Source organism: Aquarana catesbeiana, linkage group LG05 (genome assembly GCF_042186555.1).
Source record: "Aquarana catesbeiana isolate 2022-GZ linkage group LG05, ASM4218655v1, whole genome shotgun sequence".
In the NCBI taxonomy this organism is placed as follows: Eukaryota; Metazoa; Chordata; class Amphibia; order Anura; family Ranidae; genus Aquarana; species Aquarana catesbeiana.
In genome coordinates this window covers 637,155,966-637,173,738 of record NC_133328.1, presented here as the reverse complement: position 1 = coordinate 637,173,738, position 17,773 = coordinate 637,155,966, and the positions used below count along the sequence as shown (strand labels likewise).

General features: G+C 48.1%; 1 protein-coding gene across 1 annotated transcript in view; it reads left to right on the top strand.

Moving 5' to 3' along the window:
• LOC141145590 (E3 ubiquitin-protein ligase TRIM39-like) overlaps positions 1-17,773 on the top strand; it is a 278,243-nt gene that overhangs the window by 183,782 nt on the left and 76,688 nt on the right. The gene's annotated exons all lie outside the window — the stretch shown is intronic.

Sequence of the window (17,773 nt, the reverse complement as noted above, 5' to 3'; positions counted from 1 at the left end):
TTGTTCTGTATCTGACTCAAATGGAGAGTCTTGCTGTGATATTTTCTGTCTGTGAGAGCGCCCTGATGCTGTATATTGTGAGGTGACTGGAGCTGCTTTAGTTGCTGTGAGTGCCTGTGAGCTCTTTGTGAGGTGATTTTTATTTCTGCCACGGTTTCCTCCCAGTACCATATTTCCTGCCCAAACTTTCACAGTTTGTTCCCAGGGGCAAAAAGGTTCAAATGGATACCTTTTGAGCCTGCAGGCTCTGCTTTATCCTTCTCTTCTCTCCTCAGCGGTGTGGAGCTCTAACAATGCATGTCTGCTCCGCTAGGCTCCGCCTCCTGCCCCCCACCCACCTTGACCTTTTTTAATACGTCTTCTAAATTATAGAGACAAAGAAAATATTCTGTGGCAGGCATGGGTCCTAAATGATATTAAATATAATGGAGCCAAAATTATGTTTTTTTCCTGACTTTTCACCAGAGGTTCAGAAACGGAGGGCAATTTTTCAAGAGGTGAAGAAACGTTTGTTACTCCAAGGGCTCAAATATTCAATGCTAAACCCTGTCTGTCTGCGAGTGAACTATGAAGGCAATGTACAAATATTCCAAACACCACAGGATGCACAGGACTGGCTTGATGGTCAGGTTAAAACTCAGACTTTGGGGTGATAGGTTCACCCCTCTAGAAAATTTATATATGTATACAGTATGAAATGACGGAGCATTGATATAGAGATATATGTAGCGCTGGTAGATTTGCGATCTACCATATGTTAGGTAAATTTAGTAACTTGTTCGTTAGGAAGGTTAGGTTTGCCTCTGTTCCAGCTTGGCTGACGTCGCGTGTGTTTCCGTACTGACCGGTGGGTGTCGCTGTTATCAATGGTTAGTGTTGGAAAGGCAATGTGTCGAAGTGTATGGATGCTCTTCTGTCCCGGAGACAACTCGGTGGAGGTGGTCCTCCGAGTTGCATTCTGGGCGAGGGTATATATGGGACAGACGCCATTTTTTTGGGGTTCGTTTTACAGCCACCTGCTGGCCCTCCTGGCCGACAGGTATGCGTTAGCTATCTTGTGGTCCTCCGTTCCGGAGGCCCACGTCGCTGCGGCGCAGGGGTGGGCCCAGAAGCTTGTCTGGGGCCTACCACAGCGGCCGAGGAATGGTCCTGAGCTGTCTATCCAGAGTGAAGAAGCTGGACAACCGAGGAGATCCCGGGGGAGGACCCGTCATGGAAGGATCACGCAACGTGCTGGTCTAGAGAGGGGCCTGGTGACTCGGTTGGAGAACGTATCCTAAAGTAACTACACAGCATAGTGTTGCCGGGTTGGCTTAAAGGTTCAGGCACTGTGACTGACGTTCATTGCAAAGAAAAACCAATACATCCTGTGGCAGAGGATCGTACAGGTTCATCCCAAACATGTCTGTGGCAGAGACTTTTGTTCGTGCTACGTACTGGCTGCTAGGCAAGTGAGAGAGGCCTATCCAGGCGAGCAAGGAGTGTGTCCCACGAGGGGAGCGCATTCTATTCTAGTATCTAAATTCTACCACGACATTTGTCAAGAATCCTATAAGAAGATATTTGAGTTTCTTCTGCAGTTTCCCTTCTGCCTCTTTCCTGCTACTTCCTTGTTAAATTGTTTAATAAAGCACTCGAGTGTTGGTGCGTGTATCGTCCAGAGGTAAACTCAACGGAACCCTAGACCCGGTGCCGGTGAAACAGAGGGAAGGAGAGTGAAGGTAACAAGCCCGCTTAAATCTGCAGCTCCACCGAGAGTTATTGCTACGTGTGTGTGTGTGTGTATATATATACACACACAGTATCTCGCAAAAGTGAGTACACCAATCATATTTTTGTAAATATTTTATTCTTTTCATGTGACAACACTGAAGAAATGACACTTTGCTACAATGTAAAGTAGTGAGTGTACAGCTTGTATAACAGTGTAAATTTGCTGTCCCCTCAAAATATCTCAACACACAGCCATTAATGTCTAAACCGCTGGCAACAAAAGTGAGTACACCCCTAAGTGAAAATGTCCAAATTTGGCCCAATTAGCCATTTCTCTTCCCCGGTGTCATGTGACTCGTTAGTGTTACAAGGTCTCAGGTGTGAATGGGGAGCAGGTGTGTTAAATTTGGTGTTATTGCTCTTACTGGTCACTGGAAGTTCAACATGGCACCTTATGGCAAAGAACTCTTTGAAGATCTGAAAAAAAGGATTGTTGCTCTATATAAAGATGGCCTAGGCTATAAGAAGATTGCCAAGACCCTGAAACTGAGCTGCAGCACGGTGGCCAAGACCATACAGCGGTATAACAGGACAGATTCCACTCAGAACAGACCTCACCATGGTTGACCAAAAAAGTGTAATGCGCACGCTCAGCGTCATATCCAGAGGTTATCTTTGGGAAATAGACGTATGAGTATTGCCAGCATTGCTGCAGATGTTGACGGGGTGGGGGTCAGCCTGTCAGTGCTCAGACCATACGCTGCACACTGCATCAAATTGCTTCTTCTAAAGATGATGCACAAGGAAGCTCGCAAACAGTTTGCTGAAGACAAGCAGACTAAGGACATGGATTACTGGAACCATGTCCTGTGGTCTGATGAGACCAAGATAAACTTATTTGGTTCAGATGATGTTAAGCGTTTGTGGCGGCAACCAGGTGAGGAGTACAAAGACAAGTGTGTCTTTCCTACAGTCAAGCATGGTGGTGGGAGTGTCATGGTCTGGGCTGCATGAGTGCTGCCGGCACTGGGGAGCTACAGTTCATTGAGGGAACAATGAATGCCAACATGTACTGTGACATACTGAAGCAGAGCATGATCTCCTCCCTTCGGAGACTGGGCCGCAGGGCAATATTCCAACATAACGACCCCAAACACACCTCCAAGACGACCACTGCCTTGCTAAAGAAGCTGAGGGTAAAGGTGATGGACTAGCCAAGCATGTCTCCAGACCTAAACCTTATTGAGCATCTGTGGGGCATTTACAAATGGAAGGTGGAGGAGCGCAAGCTCTCTAACATCCACCAGCTCTGTGATGTCATCATGGAGGAGTGGAAGAGGACTCCAGTGGCAACCTGTGAAGCTCTGGTGAACTCCATGCCCAAGAGGTTTAAGGCAGTGCTGGAAAATAATGGTGGCCACACAAAATATTGACACTTTGGGCCCAATTTGGACATTTTCACTTAGGGGTGTACTCACTTTTGTAGCCAGTGGTTTAGACATTAATGGCTGTGTGTTGAGTTATTTTGAGGGGACAGCAAATTTACACTGTTATACAAGCTGTACACTCACTACTTTACATTGTAGCAAAGTGTCATTTCTTCAGTGTTGTCACATGAAAAGGGAGAAGAAAAGATTTACAAAAATGTGAGGGGTGTAATCACTTTTGTGAGATACTGTGTCTGTGTAATAAATATATATATATATATTGCCTAAAGTGTATAATATACTGTACACCACTGAATGTACTGTATCTATAGTCTACACTGAATTCAGAATGAGTATATATATATATATATACATACATATACACACAGTCGTGTGTGTATGTATGTGTATATATATATATATTATATATTACACACAGTAGCGTGGGTTGTCAGCACCCGGGGCAAGGCAAGTAATTTGCGCCCCCCCCCCAACCTGCGGACTTTTAGCTATCCCTGAGTTCCTTCAAATACAATAGTACTGACCTACCTGATTCCTATACTGACCACTACACTGAGAACTACACTGTCCACTACACTACATTGTCCACTACACTGACCACCATACTACACTGTCCACTATACTACACTGTCCACTATACTACACTGACCACTATACTACACTACACTTGACCACCATACTACCCTGACCACTATACTATACTGACCACCATACTACACTGTCCACTATACTACACTACACTGTCCACTATACTACACTGTCCACTATACTACACTGTCCACTATACTACATTACACTGACCACTATACTACACTACACTTGACCACCATACTACACTGACCACTATACTACACTATTCTGACCACCATACTACACTGTCCACTATACTGACCACTATACTACACTGTCCACTATACTACATTACACTGACCACTATACTACACTACACTTGACCACCATACTACACTGACCACTATACTACACTATACTGACCACCATACTACACTGTCCACTATACTGACCACTATACTACACTACACTGTCCACTATACTACACTTGACCACCATACTACACTGTCCACTATACTACATTACACTGTCCACTATACTACACTACACTTGACCACCATACTACACTGACCACTATACTACACTATACTGACCACCATACTACACTGACCACTATACTACACTATACTGACCACCATACTACACTGTCCACTATACTACACTATACTGACCACCATACTACACTGACCACCATACTACACTGTCCGCTACACTACACTGTCCGCTACACTACACTGTCCGCTACACTACACTGTCCACTACACTACACTGTCCACTATACTACACTATACTGACCACCATACTACACTGTCCACTATACTACACTGTCCACTATACTATACTACACTGTCCACTATACTACACTGACCACCATACTACACTGACCACCATACTACACTGACCACTATACTACACTATACTGACCACCATACTACATTGTCCACTATACTACACCACTATACTACACTGACCACTATACTACACTGACCACCATACTACACTGTCCACCATACTACACTGTCCACCATACTACACTGACCACCATACTACACTGACCACCATACTACACTGACCACCATACTACACTGACCACCATACTACACTGTCCACTATACTACACTGTCCACTATACTACACTGTCCACTATACTACACTGTCCACTACACTGACCACCATACTACACTGACCACCATACTACACTGTCCACTACACTATCCACTACACTGACCACTATACTACACTACACTGACCACTACACTAACCACCATACTACACTGTCCACCATACTACACTGTCCACCATACTACACTGTCCACCATACTACACTGTCCACCATACTACACAGTCCACCATACTACACTGACCACCATACTACACTGTCCACTATACTACACTGACCACTATACTACACTACACTGACCACTATACTACACTGACCACCATACTACACTGTCCACTACACTAACCACTACACTGTCCACTATACTGACCACCATACTACACTATACTGACCACTATACTACACTGACCACTACACTGACTACTACACTACACTGACCACTACACTACACTGACCACCATACTACACTGTCCACTATACTACACTGACCACCATACTACACTACACTGTCCACTATACTACACTGACCACCATACTACACTACACTGTCCACCATACTACACTGACCACCATACTACACTGACCACCATACTACACTACACTGTCCACCATACTACACTGACCACTACACTACACTGACCTGCATACTAAACTACACTATACTGACCACTATGCTAACCACTATACTATACTACACTAACCACTATACTACACTATACTGTCCACTACACTGCCCCCAGTGGCGTCACTAGGGTTGGTGTCACCTGGTGCGGTAAAACATAGTGTCACCCCCCCGGCGGCAGAACCATGTTTTACCGCACCACCACGGCTCTCACTTCCTAGCCTGCCACAGTGTTCTGTCCTGTCGCTGTGGAGTGACAGAGAAGCAGGACAGAGCAGTAGACACTTGGCAGGGTAGCGCATAAGGCTCTCTCCTGTCTAACCTGCCACAATGCACTTGATGGTGTCACCCAAGGCTCAACCACACCCCCACCACAACCCCCCCCCCCCCACACAGGGGGAGAGCACACCGCATTAAAGGGTAGGTGTGACCGAATTGCAATGTCAATGGGAGGGCCATACAAAGGCATTGTTAAATACCATGAGTGCATTATGCACAGGGTTCAGAAGTACACTACATACAAAGTACAGCGTTCAGGAATGTGATACAAACAGGGTTTAGAAGTTTGCTATGTACAGGGTGCAGGGCTCAGAAGCTTGCTATATACAGGGTGCAGGGCTCAGAAGTTTGCGATGTACAGGGTGCAAGGATCGCTATGTACAGCCAGGGTGCAAGGATTGCTATGTACAGGGTGCAAGCATCACTATGTACAGGGAGCAAGGATTGATATGAACAGGGTGCCAGGATTGCTATGTACCGGGTGCAAGGATCGCTATGTACAGGGTGCAAGAATTGCTATGTACAGGGTGCAAGGATCGCTATGTACAGGGTGCAAGGATCGCTATGTACAGGGTGCAAGGATCGCTATGTACAGGGTGCAAGGATCCCTATGTACAGGGTGCAAGGATCGCTATGTACAGGGTGCAAGGATCGCTATGTACAGGGTGCAAGGATCGCTATGTACAGCCAGGGTGCAAGGATCGCTATGTACAGGGGGCAAGGATCGCTATGTACAGTGTGCAAGGATCGCTATGTACAGCCAGGGTGCAAGGATTGCTATGTACAGGGTGCAAGGATTGCTATGTACAGGGTGCAAGGATTGCTATGTACAGGGTGCAAGGATTGCTATGTACAGGGTGCAAGGATTGCTATGTACAGGGTGCAAGGATCGCTATGTACAGGGTGCAAGGATCGCTATGTACAGGGTGCAAGGATCGCTATGTACAGGGTGCAAGGATCGCTATGTACAGCCAGGGTGCAAGGATTGCTATGTACAGGGTGCAAGGATTGCTATGTACAGGGTGCAAGGATCGCTATGTACAGGGTGCAAGGATCGCTATGTACAGGGTGCAAGGATCGCTATGTACAGGGTACAAGGATCGCTATGTACAGGGTGCAAGGATCGCTATGTACAGGGTGCAAGGATCGCTATGTACAGGGTGCAAGGATCGCTATGTACAGGGTGCAAGGATCGCTATGTACAGGGTGCAAGGATCGCTATGTACAGCCAGGGTGCAAGGATTGCTATGTACAGGGTGCAAGGATTGCTATGTACAGGGTGCAAGGATTGCTATGTACAGGGTGCAAGGATTGCTATGTACAGGGTGCAAGGATCGCTATGTACAGGGTGCAAGGATCGCTATGTACAGGGTGCAAGGATCGCTATGTACAGCCAGGGTGCAAGGATCGCTATGTACAGGGTGCAAGGATCGCTATGTACAGCCAGGGTGCAAGGATTGCTATGTACAGCCAGGGTGCAAGGATTGCTATGTACAGGGTGCAAGGATTGCTATGTACAGGGTGCAAGGATTGCTATGTACAGGGTGCAAGGATTGCTATGTACAGGGTGCAAGGATTGCTATGTACAGGGTGCAAGGATTGCTATGTACAGGGTGCAAGGATCGCTATGTACAGGGTGCAAGGATCGCTATGTACAGGGTGCAAGGATCGCTATGTACAGCCAGGGTGCAAGGATCGCTATGTACAGCCAGGGTGCAAGGATTGCTATGTACAGGGTGCAAGGATTGCTATGTACAGGGTGCAAGGATCGCTATGTACAGGGTGCAAGGATCGCTATGTACAGGGTGCAAGGATCGCTATGTACAGCCAGGGTGCAAGGATTGCTATGTACAGGGTGCAAGGATTGCTATGTACAGGGTGCAAGGATTGCTATGTACAGGGTGCAAGGATTGCTATGTACAGGGTGCAAGGATCGCTATGTACAGGGTGCAAGGATCGCTATGTACAGGGTGCAAGGATCGCTATGTACAGGGTGCAAGGATCGCTATGTACAGGGTGCAAGGATCGCTATGTACAGGGTGCAAGGATCGCTATGTACAGTGTGCAAGGATCGCTATGTACAGTGTGCAAGGATCGCTATGTACAGTGTGCAAGGATCGCTATCCACAGGGTGCAAGGATCTCTATCCACAGGGTGCAAGGATCTCTATGTACAGGGTGCAAGGATCTCTATGTACAGGGTGCAAGGATCGCTATGTACAGGGTGCAAGGATCGCTATGTACAGGGTGCAAGGATCGCTATGTACAGGGTGCAAGGATCGCTATGTACAGGGTGCAAGGATCGCTATGTACAGGGAGCAAGGATCGCTATGTACAGGGTGCAAGGATCGCTATGTACAGGGTGCAAGGATCGCTATGTACAGGGTGCAAGGATCGCTATGTACAGGGTGCAAGGATCGCTATGTACAGGGTGCAAGGATCGCTATGTACAGGGTGCAAGGATCGCTATGTACAGGGTGCAAGGATCGCTATGTACAGGGTGCAAGGATCGCTATGTACAGGGTGCAAGGAACGCTATACACAGGGTGCAAGGATCGCTATGTACAGGGTGCAAGGATCGCTATGTACAGGGTGCAAGGAACGCTATACACAGGGTGCAAGGATCGCTATGTACAGGGTGCAAGGCTCAAGAGTTCTCTATGTATAAGGTGCAAAGTTAAGTACTGCATGCTTCACAGGACAGACAAGAGGACAGAAGAGTGGACGGAGAGGCTGCTGCCAAAGAGCAGCTTCAACTTACGGAGGGTCAGGTGTGCAGTCTGCACACATGTCCCTGGGTTGTAGAAGGAGCCGCCGCTGGCCGGGATAGTGGAGCCGCCGCTGGCCGGGATAGTGGGGCCGCCGCTGGCCGGGATAGTGGAGCCGCCGCTGGCCGGGATAGTGGAGCCGCCGCTGGCCGGGATAGTGGAGCCGCCGCTGGCCGGGATAGTGGAGCCGCTGCAGGCCGGGATAGTGGAGCCCGGCCGCCGTTGGCCGGGATAGTGGAGCCGCCGCTGGCCGGGATAGTGGAGCCGCCATTGGCCGGGATAGTGGAGCCGCTGCTGGGATGGTAGATCTGCCATGCACATCATCCCCCCGACCCCTCCCCCTTTCATAGAGATACTGCTGGGCAGGGAGGACTGTGCACACCGCCGGGGCGCTGTCACCTGTTCTGTGTGAAAGTGAAAGCAGTAAGCGTGCGTAAGGGGCTATCGCTGGAGGTGGTCACTGGGCAAAAAAAAGCTCTGGTGTCACCCCTCTGACGGGTGTCACCCGGGTGCAGGCCGCACCCCCCGCACCCCCATAGCAACGCCACTGACTGCCCCCCATAGTGACCACTACACTGACCTCCATACTATACTACACTACATTGTCCTGCCTACAGTCTCTCTCTCTCGCCCCCCTCCCTCCCCCTCCCAGGAACATGTCTCTCACTCACCTTCTTATCCTGGCTGCATCGATCCGGATGAGGAGGAGAACACAGCGGCGGCTCACTTTCTTCTCTCCCCTGCGCTCTGCTTGCTGCCATGTTCAGTATCCAGCGCCCTGTGATTGGGCGTATGGGGGTCATGTGCGGAGGCGGGACGCTCCTGTGCTGGCACATCCTGATCCTACGTTACATTTCATACTTGAGGTTGATGCATCTGAGACTGGAGTAGGCGTCCCCCTGTCTCAACGTCATACATCTGAGAGCACTATGCATACCTGCATCTACTTTGCTAAGAAATTGTCTCCTGAAGAATGCAATTACAAGATTGGGGACAGAGAATTGTTAGCCATTATTTTAACTCTTAAGGAATGGAGGCATCTCTTCGAGGGTACCACTGTGCCGGTCCTCATTTTGACTGACCATAAGAATCTCATATTTTTGGCAAATCGCTTATCTCCCAGAAGGGCAAGACGGGCCCTTTTCCTTTCAAGCTTCAATTACATAGTCTCATTCTTACCCGGTACAAAGAATATAAGGGTTGATGCATTGTCGCATCAGTTCTCCTCTTCCAAGATGGAGTCGGTTCCTACTCCTGTGATACCTTCGGATTGCATTTTAGCCACTATTTGCGTTAGTCTAACTTTACCTTTTGGGTGAGAGAATTCTGGCCTCTCAGATCCATTCTCCTCCTGAAAAACCTTGTGACCGCTGCTTTGTCCCCGGGAATCTCCACAATGCTTTGCTCCAGACCTACCATTCTCCTAAGGCAGCTGGGCACCCAGGGAAGAGCCAACTCCTAGGGTCTATGTCTCAACAATTTTGGTGGCCTAGTCTCCAGGCAGATGTAACCCCTTTTGTAGCCGCTTGTTCTGGGTGTGCTCAAAATAAAACACCACAACATCTTTCAGTGAGCCTCCTACAACCCATACCCAGTGGCGAGAGGCCTTGGACTTGTCTATTGATTTTGTTGTGGATTTAGCCAACACAGTTATTCTCATGGTGGTTTTTTGAAAATGTCTAATTGTATTCCATTAAAGAAGTTGCCTACGTACAAAGAACTGACATCAGTATTTGATCAGGTGGTCTTTTGATTACATGGGTTACCTAAAATGATCATCTCAGATGGGCAGTCAGTTTGTGTCCAGGTTTTGGCGAGCCTTGTGTGCTCTTGGGTCTCATCCTCAGATGTACATGCTTCTTCCCTCCTCCGTGCTTTCTATAGACATTTTCCCCCTCAAGCCTAGTGCCCCTCTGAGAGGGAGGGGTCATTTAGGAAGAGTACTGTCAGTGCTGGGCTTTTGGCAGCTCTCTTCTCAGTTCTCAGGCTGATCAGCTGTCAGATATAACCAGTTACTCATTGTTTCCACAGTGACTCACCTGGCTACCATTACCTGCCTCATTAGTCCAGCCTACAGCCAGCCCCTTTTGGCTATTTAAACTACCTTGTTCATTCCTTTTCTGCCTTTGCCTTGGTCAACATATCCAGTGTGTCTCTGCTGTGTTCCTGTTTGACTTTGCCCGGCTGATGTTTCTTCTGGTTCCTAATCCTGATCTTTAGCTTCTGATTACGCTGATTCCTGGCTCCCTGATTCTGGCTCATCTGATTACCCGTTTTGGCTTCCTAACCCTGGCTTCTGTTTTTGACTACATTCCTGGTTTGTATTATTTTACTATTACATTAAAGTTGTGATTTTAACTGCATTTTCTTTCTATCGCTGCCTGGTTCATGGTCCCTGACAGTGCCACATTCCTTCAACTTCAATCCTAAAATCAGGTTCCTTCAAAAAGAAGCATCCCAAGGCCTGCCCCAGAGGGGCTTCTATTAAACCTTCCTTAACCTCCCTGGCGGTATGATTCTTTCGGATTTTAGGTGCTGAAAGCGGTACAATTATTTTGCATGGAAATTTGGCGTTTTATATTGTAGGTCTGTAATTCTTAACAATAACACACTTAAATCTGTCCACACAAGAGTCTAGTAGATATCCCGGGTATGATAAAGTTTGAAACACAAAAACATAAATTATAATATAATAAATAAAAATAAATAATTAAAAAAAATAAAAATAAATAGTAATAAAATAAATTTCCCCACGATTCACTATCGCTCAATTCTGCAAGTGTTCTAATTTACTATCGCTGTTTTCTAGCTGCTCTAAAGCCACTTTTGACGTAAAGGGACACTTTTTGGTTGCTATGGACAATCTCCAGTTTCCAGGCAGAAAGAACAGTATATATAATATAAAACTGCATGCAGGGCATGGGCCAAAGCACTGGGGACAAAAGGGATGTGAAATCATTTCTTACAGTACTGTAATCTGTAAGATTACAGTACTGTATGTGTTATGATTTTGACTTTTTTTGAATTTGCCGCCAGGCTCCGCCCCTGTGCGTTGCCACGCTCGCAGGGAACGGAGCCTGGCAAGGAGAGGCTTCGGAGGAGGACAGAGCCCGCAGACACAGCGGGGGACATCGCAGGATCCCGGAGACAAGGTAAGTAAAGGCACACCAGGATCCTGCGATGTAATCCAGAGTGTGGCTCGGGGTTACCGCTAATGGTCCTGATTTTTAACCCCGAGTCACACTCGGGAAAACCGCCAGGGAGGCTACAGCACAGTTCCGCCTAAAAAAAAATAAAAAAAATGTTAAAGTCAGCAGTTACAAATACTGCAGTTTTAAAATTAGGACACTTACCTATCCAGGGCGCCGTGATTTCCTCACCCGAAGCCGTCCTGTCCCTCGGCTCCTGGTGGAGGCCCCAGCATTGCTAGTAAGGGAATCGGGAAATGAAGCTTGAGGCTTCACAGCCTGGTCCCTACTGCGCATGCACAAGTCGCGCTGCATGTTCTGAGTGGTCCATGCTGTCTTCTGGGACCTGTGTGTCTCCCAGAAGACAGCAGGGGGGGGGCAGAGGAGGGGCCGGACATGGCTTAGATCGTCGTGGATACTGCGGTGATCTTTCACTGGAAGTGGGAACAAATGCCTGTATTAGACAGGTATCTGCTCCCCCCCTCCCCCCTGAAAGGTGCCAAACGTGACACCGGAGGGGGGGGAATCCGGAAAGCGGAAGTTCCATTTTTGGGTGGAACTCTGCTTTAAGCTTACATGACGTCAGACCAAGACCAATTCAGGGGCGGATCCAGGGGGGGGGCAACGGGGCAATTGCCCCCTCCGAGAAATGCGGGTGAGTGAGCCGGCGGGCGGCTCCGTAATTGAGAGAGCCGCCGGGCGGCTCAGCGGCTCCATAGGTGAAAGAGCCGCCGGGCGGCTCCGTAGAGACAGACAGTGGCAATGGCGTTGTTAGGTGGGTGCGGGGGTGTGCGGTCCGCACCCAGGTGACACCCGCCAGAGGGGTGACACCCGTAGGTAGCGGCACGCACCGCTAACACCGCCCGCTGACCTGATCTGCTTCTCAGGTCTTGCGCTGTGTGTGTGCCTCAGCGCAGCGGACTGAAGCCGCCTCCCCCTCCTCTCTGTTTACATTCACACAGGAGGAGGAGGAGCCCGAGGGACACACACGGCTGTGTGTATCTTCTGGTCCGCGCTGTTCTGAGGTCTGTATTAATGGGGGCTCTGCACTGAGGGGGATTCTGTACCAATGGGGGGCTCTGCACTGAGGGGGATTCAGTACCAATTAGGGGCTCTGCACTGAGGGGGATTCTGTACCAATGGGGGGCTCTGCACTGAGGGGGATTCTGTACCAATGGGGGGCTCTGCACTGAGGGGGATTCTGTACCAATTAGGGGCTCTGCACTGAGGGGGATTCTGTACCAATGGGGGGCTCTGCACTGAGAGGGATTCTGTACCAATGGGGGGCTCTGCACTGAGGGGGATTCTGTACCAATGGGGGGCTCTGCACTGAGGGGGATTCTGTACCAATGGGGGGCTCTGCACTGAGGGGGATTCTGTACCAATGGGGGCTCTGCACTGAGGGGGATTCTGTACCAATGGGGGGCTCTGCACTGAGGGGGATTCTATACTAATGGGGGCTCTGCACTGAGGGGGATTCTGTACCAATGGGGGGCTCTGCACTGAGGGGGATTCTGTACCAATGGGGGGCTCTGCACTGAGGGGAATTCTGTACCAATGGGGGGCTCTGCACTGAGGGGGATTCTATACTAATGGGGGGCTCTGCACTGAGGGGGATTCTGTACCAATGGGGGGCTCTGCACTGAGGGGGATTCTGTACCAATGGGGGGATTCTGTACCAATGGGGGGCTCTGCACTGAGGGGGATTCTGTACCAATGGGGGGCTCTGCACTGAGGGAGATTCTGTACCAATGGGGGGCTCTGCACTGAGGGGGATTCTGTACCAATTAGGGGCTCTGCACTGAGGGGGATTCTATACCAATGGGGGGCTCTGCACTGAGGGGGATTCTGTACCAATGGGGGGCTCTGCACTGAGGGGGATTCTGTACCAATGGGGGGCTCTGCACTGAGGGGGATTCTGTACCAATGGGGGGCTCTGCACTGAGGGGGATTCTGTACCAATTAGGGGCTCTGCACTGAGGGGGATTCTATACCAATGGGGGGCTCTGCACTGAGGGGGATTCTGTACCAATGGGGGGGCTCTGCACTGAGGGGGATTCTATACTAATGGGGGCTCTGCACTGAGGGGGATTCTGTACCAATGGGGGGCTCTGCACTGAGGGGGATTCTGTACCAATGGGGGGCTCTGCACTGAGGGGGATTCTGTACCAATGGGGGGCTCTGCACTGAGGGGGATTCTGTACCAATGGGGGGCTCTGCACTGAGGGGGATTCTGTACCAATGGGGGGCTCTGCACTGAGGGGGATTCTATACTAATGGGGGGCTCTGCACTGAGGGGGATTCTGTACCAATGGGGGGCTCTGCACTGAGGGGGATTCTGTACCAATGGGGGGGATTCTGTACCAATGGGGGGCTCTGCACTGAGGGGGATTCTGTACCAATGGGGGGCTCTGCACTGAGGGGGATTCTGTACCAATGGGGGGCTCTGCACTGAGGGGGATTCTGTACCAATGGGGGGCTCTGCACTGAGGGGGATTCTGTACCAATGGGGGGCTCTGCACTGAGGGGGATTCTGTACCAATGGGGGGCTCTGCACTGAGGGGGATTCTATACCAATGGGGGGCTCTGCACTGAGGGGGATTCTATACAAATGGGGGCTCTGCACTGAGGGGGAGCTATACTAAAGGGGGCTCTGCACTGAGGGGGATTCTATACAAATGGGGGGCTCTGCACTGAGGGGGATTCTATATTAATGGGGGTTCTGCACTGAGGGGGATCTATACTAATGGGGGCTCTGCACTGAGGGGGGATTCTATACTAATGGGGGGCTCTGCACTGAGGGGGGATTCTATACTAATGGGGATTACAACATCTCTCTGCTGCCTGTCTCTGGGACACACGAGACCACCTTAGCAGGTGGCAAGTGACAATCTTCATCTGGTGACAGGCGACGTGGCAAGAGACAATCCGCAACATGTGGCAGGCGACGTGGCAAGTGTCAATCTGCATCTGGTGACAGGTGACGTGGCAAGTGACACGCTCAGGGCTCCCACTGATTCTGCATTATGGTGAGTTAAACTATTTAATTTTTTATAACAATGTAATAATAGTAATAATGCGCTTCAATCATCCTGACACCATAACAACCATGGTGCCGTGATGATTGAAGCGCCAACACCAGCCATTTCCCCGATAGATGTACCCCAAAAAAATATATTTTCTGGCAGTGCCCCTCCTGAGACTAGACTCTGGATCCGCCCCTGGACCAATTCTTCCCACATGTTTCTCTAGCTCTACCCCAAGCAGAAAATATCTAGATAACATTGTGGCCCACCCTATTTAACTATGGGCTTTTACCAAGTAGCAGCTTAACCCCTGCAAACATACAGGCAACATACTGTATGCTTTGGCTTCCAGTCTCTCAGGAACATGTGTGAAGGGAATAATATACAATTCCCTTTAAAAAAATGGGTTGTTGTTTTACAGGTAGTATTTTGGGATTTGTATTTCTTTTCCAATAATTTTTATTGAAAATTGTACATATAAAATTCCAAGGCAAAATATTGTTTACATGAGATAGGTATTTCTGTATACAAAAGGATGTCTTAAGCTACTGGAGATATGAGCAAAATAATATATTCCAACAAATGTACTCATTGTATTTCTTATCTCTATATACTACAACATAATGAACTACAAGAGAAACTCATAACAAATGAAAATAAAAAAAGAACAAAGGGTTAGCACATTCTTGGATCCCTGTCATTCCTTTAGGCTTCATGAGGATGAAGAGGAAGGATCCATACCATGTGGTCAATGTCCTCTTACTGGTCACTCTAACAAAATGCAGGAGAAGAAAAGAGAAGCCTGCAAGAGGAAGGAAGAAAGGGGAGAGAAGAAGGGAGGGGGAGGTCAAAGGGGGGGAATGTGCACCCCTGTCATTCCAGGCATAACTGTATGGATGTCTCATAACCCTTTAGACAGATATTTTATCCATGGTTCCCAGACTCTATGAAAGACTGGCTGCTTATTGAGTAATATCACTGAAAGGCATTCATTGATCATAATCCACGACAACTTAGTTCTCACCAAATGGAAGGGGATCATGGGCACGCTCCAAGATCTAGCTACCGCTATCCTGGATGCAGTAAAAATTAATGATATAAGTTTCTTCGTGTGTCCTGGCACTCCCATCACTGGGCATCCTAGTAGTGCCTGCTGCGGTGATTTGATTAAATTCACCTGGGTTAGTGAAAAGATAAAATTGTAGATGCGAATCCAAAATCGCCTGACTTTGTGGCATGTCCACCATACGTGGTACACTGTGCCTTCCATGCCACATCCCCTAAAACATAGAGGGGAAGTGCCTGGGACATATGCCACCACTCTCACTGGTACCATGTTTCATCACAGCAAAACTTTGTAGTTCGCTTCGATCAGTGAGGTATTAATGTATGATTTTGAGGCGAATTGTGCCATTTTAAACCATTTATCAATTTCCAACATTTCCTCTATATCCTGTTCCCACTTGTTCATATAAAACAATTTTTCCGACTTAGAGGACAAAATGCTATATATTTTAGAGATATGGCTGGTATGCTTATCGAAAGACCCAGATAGATATTCCATTGGGGTGGAAGTTGTTAAATCATTTGTACGCTGTAGAGTCTTCAGATGATGCACTGGGAGTTAGGAAGTTGGTATTTATCTAGTAATACCAAGAAGATCTAAATGCATGAGGCTTCATCAATCTGTCCCAAAGGCTTAGAGAAAAGGATAATGTGGGGCACATTATGATTGGTCTATCTTTCGTTCGTAGCCACATCATATGACTAATCGGTTTGGTGGGACGGAGAGACGATTCAATTTTCATCCAGGAAGGTTGAGCTTGCAAGGAATGGTAACAAAATAGTTGAGCTGATTGCGTGGCTTTAAAATATTTGGCCAAGTCTGGAGCTCCCAGGCCACCTCTCAGTTTGGGTGTATGGATTTTCATTTCTTTTATGTTGATAGGTTTATTTTTTTAAGTAGTAAGTACAAATACTTACCTTACTCCTTAATGCTCCTCCTCCTTTGGTCCCCCAAATCCCCTTTACTTCGCTGCTCAGCCAGTCAAAGTTCTCTGACATCATCGCATCAAGTGTTTATATGAATTCTACCCCCTTATCCAAATGAGTATGAAAAATATGCATGGCTAGATTTAAAAGCAGCCTGACTTTGGCTTTGCCTTTTAAAGGACAACTTCCTAAGGCCTCGTTCACAGTTGAGTGAGGCTACCACATTCCTGTTTTGGTGCTTTTTTTTTGCGCTTTTTAGTGCATTTTTTTGTAGCGGCACCATTTATTTGAATGAGCCTCCCTCTGCTCCAAAAAAAAAGCTAATGTAACAAATTTTGAGCGCCTTTTTGCAATGCACATCTTTGCATGTTTTTTGTGTGTTTAGTGTTATGGAAATTTGGCTGTAAGCTATGCATACAGCCATATCTCCTGTGCTGATAAGCACCCATTTCCGTCTTAATGATATAACGTACCTTTTGATCGTGTGTCTCCCCTCTGGTTCCCCATTCCCCAGTAAACAGACATCACCACATTCTTGTGTTCTCATCTCAGCATCGCTGACTTTTCCCAGCCAGCAAGCTCTTTTATTTACCCATCAACAGGAAGTCCCAAACTTGAGGGTTGTGCCTCCAACAGCCAAACGCCTCCTACAAAGTTTGTGACCTCACAGGAAATGAACAACACAGAGGAAATGACCATATAAGGATTTAACAACACAGGAAAATACCCAATGAACAATGACTACAGGAGTCTTATGGGCGTGTCTGAGCAGAGACAGGGTGCATGCATGTTTTTAGAAGCCACATGGCTTTCAAACTTTGTCTCTGTCTCCAACCATAACAACCCAAAAGACTCCCATATTTCCGCTGATAGCAATCCTTATTATACATTGTTCCAGAGAACAATGCATACCTGGACTATTCTACTGTCCTTGTGGACGAGGGATTATCGGCAGGTGTACGTCATGGCACCCCATATATGTACATTAGTCAGCAGCAAATGCGTGACTGCTATCCATGTTTGCGTTGACTTTAAGAAATTTTGGTAC